Source organism: Gadus chalcogrammus, chromosome 2, assembly GCF_026213295.1.
Source record: "Gadus chalcogrammus isolate NIFS_2021 chromosome 2, NIFS_Gcha_1.0, whole genome shotgun sequence".
Lineage (NCBI taxonomy): Eukaryota > Metazoa > Chordata > Actinopteri > Gadiformes > Gadidae > Gadus > Gadus chalcogrammus.
In genome coordinates, this window is record NC_079413.1 from 15,276,485 (window position 1) to 15,280,906 (window position 4,422).

Below are 4,422 nucleotides of genomic sequence, written 5' to 3' on the forward strand. Positions count from 1 at the left end.
TGTCTTACAGAAAAACCATTCCTACATCATTCATTTATTCATACATCTGTTCATCCATTCCGTCATTCATTCGGTTGCTTATTGAAGCCATCATTGATGTCATTCGTCTGCAAGAGATATAAACATCCTGAACTGTTCCCTGTGTATGCGTCTACTCTCTGACCGGAGTTACCGTCCTGGATAAAGTGATCCAAGCAAATACACACATACATTCTACAATATTGGTCCTTCGAACCGGAATACTTCACCCACGACGGAGCCATGGACGCACAGAGAACAGCAGCAGCCGAAAGCGGAACACAAGGACGAGGAAGGCCGCGACAACTTCCAGCACACATGCAGGGCTATCAGGTCAGCTTACCACAGTCCCTCATGCCTTATACTGCCTCCTTCAAAGACGACATCGAGAGCGCCAGCGCACAGCAGCTGCGGTCACTCAGCCTGCAGACCGAGTCCGCCGCTACAGGTGACCAGCTATACACCGCGCTCGGGCCCCCTCCCTGTCCCTTTTCGCCAGGAGCAGTCGACAATAAGGCGAGTCAATGGGACTTAGCATCGGATGCTAGCAGTCTGCCCAGCCACCAGCACGTGTCTGTGGGGCTCCAATCGCCACCCACCTCCGAACAGAGCTGCTACAGTCGGCACTTAACAGAATACAGCTTCGATGCAAGCGGACCAGGTCCTCCTACGCAACAGCACACGCCATATACTGGTCTAGGTGTCCCGTCGAACCAATCACCTTGGTTGGACCCCCAACCAGACAGCCGTGTTATTCAGCAGCAGTCGTTATCCCCCCAGCCGGGACCACCTACCCAGCCTCAAGATAAGCTGTCGCTAACATCGTCGCTGTGCACAACAACCGCAGTATTGCGGTCTCAAACAGGTTGTACACTAGGCCAAAGGCAGCGGAGCTACACGTTGACTCAGTCCCTACCATCAACAATAACTTCTGCACCGCTATTTGGAGCAGTTCCTAGGCCGCCAGTTCCCACTGCGACGAGTATGGTCATGACACAGTCTAACTCCCAGGCGATGCAAGCAGTGGGCCAACAACTGTCAACAGCAGCGGGGTACCAGCCTGCCTTCCATCCAAACCAGCCTGTGTCATCGCCTGTGCAGATCATGTGCGCCAATATGCCAACGGCCGTACAGGCCCTATATCAGCCTACGCCAATGACACTTGCCCAGACAGCATATCAATATGCTCCATCTACGCCTGCACAGCCTACATATCAACCACAGACTGCATATCAATATGTTCAAGCTACGCCTGCACAGCCTACATATCAACCCCAGACAGCGTATCAATATGCTCCAGCTACGCCTGCACAGCCTACATATCAACCCCAGACAGCGTATCAATATGCTCCATCTACACCTGCACAGCCTACATATCAACCCCAGACTGCAACAGCGCAGTACCCCGCACACCAGCTACCAGCTGCAGCTGCTCTCCAGCCAGTGGGCCAGCACCCAGGAGGCACGCCTCAGCAGTTTACCTGTCAACCACCCACATGGGCAGTGGCGCCCTTACCATACACACCTGCTGTCCCCCAGCAGACAGCGTATCAGCCTCCGCCAGTCATCCACAACCGGTGTACCACCCCCAGCCTGCTCCAACAACTCAGCCAGCCTATCAGCTGGTGCCTCTACCACAGTACCAGCTGAGCCATCATCCACAACCGGTGTACCACCCCCAGCCTGCTCCAACAACTCAGCCAGCCTATCAGCCGGTGCCTCCAGCACCGGTCCAGTATGCCCTTCAGCCCCAGTATACACCAACACAGATGCCATCCGCTCTCCAGCCTCCCAGGCAGCCAGTCCCAGTACCAAAACTGCCTAAGTTGGTCAACGACAATGAGAGAGACTTCACTGACCTTAAAATGGCGCTGGACCACCTACTCAGCCCCCACACTGAACTCTCTGAGCATTACAAGTACCGTGTACTTATGGAGCACCTGGTTCTGGATGAAGCCAGGTTGATTGCACAGTCCTGCAGGCATTATGCGCAGCCCTACACCGCCGCCATGCAGGCCTTACAGCGGCAATACGGACAGCCACATCAACTCGCACAAAGTGAGATTGCCACGATCCTGAACTCTCCTGACCTCAAAGCAGGAGATTCCAAAGCCTTCCAGAGCTTCGCCCTTAGCGTCGACCTGCTAGTGGGAATGCTTACATCGCTGGAAGGGCCCAACGGAATGGAAGTGATGTCGACCGGCCATGTTGATCGGCTCCTGAGTTAGCTCCCTAAGCACTCGAGGGACGGCTTCGTGGAGCATCTACAGGCTCAAGGTCGCCTCAATACAAACAGCCTAAACCCGTACAACCTTCGAGACCTCTCAGACTGGCTCAGGGTGAAGGCTGAAGCTCAAAGGCTGTCCGCAAGAATGGCACAGCGCCATCGGACTGAAGGGCCACAGGCCCCCAACAGAGATAGGCAAGTTCCTGTGCCCAGGCCTCGCAACCTCTCAGTTTATCATGGCTCCGACAAGCCTAAACCTGACAGCCGTCAGCTTTCAGACACGTTTAGGTCGGAGGCCAAGCAGCAGAAGTTCGAGAGGATATGTCTCTTCTGCAAGAGTGCCGATCACTACCTATCACAGTGTCCAGACATCGTCCGGCACTCACCGGAAGAGATCGAGAAGTGGATAGCAGACGGCAAGCGTTGTCGTAAGTGTGGTCGTACCAACCATCAGCAAGATGCCTGCACCCTGAAGAAAGCGTGCAGTGAATGTCAGGAGGTTCACCTCAGAGTTCTCCATACCATCACCAAGCCAGGTCCCGGTGTCTACCTCATCACGCCAGAGGATCGCGCCTCACTAGCCAACTCCAAGCAAGGAGGAAAGGTGTACCTCAAGGTGGTGCCAATCATCCTTAGCCATGGGAGTAAGTCGCTGCACACCTACGCGATCCTTGACGATGGGGCCGAACGCACAATAATACTGCCAGCTGCCGTTCGTCACCTGGAACTCAAAGGCGAAGCCGAATCTCTCGCTCTGCGGACGGTCCGCCAAGATGTGGCTCGCCTCACTGGTGCGTCGGTAAACTTCCATGTGGCCTCCCTGGCACGGCCTTCAGAACAGCACCTGGTTAAGGGTGCCTTCACAGCGGGACGGCTAGCCCTGTCAGAGCAATCTTACCCCGTAACTGCACTTCAGAAGCGCTATCGCCACTTGAGGGGCCTCCAGCTGCATAACTTCAGTAAGGTGCGTCCGCTACTGCTAATCGGTGCAGATTGCACCCACCTGATCACAGCCAAAGAGCCCGTCAGGTTCGGCCCCAGAGGTGGACCCGCAGCTGTACACACAGCGCTCGGCTGGGTGCTCCAGGGTCCAGATGGTCTCGGGTCTCATGCTGCTTCATGCTACTTCACATCTCTCAAGCCAGCACCAGACGACTACTACCAACATGTTGAACGTCTCTGGCAGCTCGACGTCCTCCCGTTTCGAAGCGAGAAGCTAGCAGTACGATCCCGTCTGGACCAAGAGGCCGTGAGCATCCTGGAAGCACGCACTGAGAGGGTGAAGGTCATTGACACATTCCGGTACGCCACACCTCTGCTCCGGGCTAAGGACGCGCCACTGCTGAAAGCCGCTGCTGAAGCAGTCATGCCAATGCTCCGCAGCACAGAACGCCGACTGGAAAAAGACCCAGCTAAGGCTAAAGTCTACGAAGCAGAGATCCAAAAGCTCATCGATGGAGGGTGCGTTACCAAGCTCAGCAAAGAAGAGACAGATAAGTCCAGTGAGTCATGGTTTATTCCCCATCACCTCGTCCATCACAACGGCAAGGATCGCCTAGTCTTTGACTGCTCCTTCACCTACTGCGGCCTCTCCCTTAATGAGCAACTCCTCCCAGGTCCAACCCTTGGACCATCGCTCATCGGGGTCCTCCTGCGATTCCGGCAGTATGCTGTCGCCATCAGTGGAGATATCCGGGCAATGTTCCATCAGGTTCGGCTCCTGCCAGAGGACCGGCCATTGCTGAGGTTCGCCTGGAGGAACCTGCGACGAGAAGAGCAACCTAACATCTACCAGTGGCAAGTCTTGCCGTTCGGTACAACAAGCAGCCCATGCTGTGCAACGTTTGCGCTGCAGAAGCACGTCAAAGACCACGCAGAGGGAAACGAAGACATCCTGCAGTCCATAGAGCAGTCTTTCTACGTGGACAACTGTCTCCAGAGCCTTTCAACACCCGAGTCTGCCAAGCTCCTCGTGGACAAGATGCGGCAGTGTCTGGCCTCGGGAGGATTCGAGATCCGACAGTGGGCAAGTAACTTCCCATCTGTCGTCTCCCATCTGCCTTCCACTGCCAGATCAGAGAGCACAGAGCTATGGTTAGCTGAGAAGAGCACCGACCCTCAGGAGCCGGCTCTGGGCCTATGGTGGCATTGTCCGACCGATCAACTTGGCTACAAGC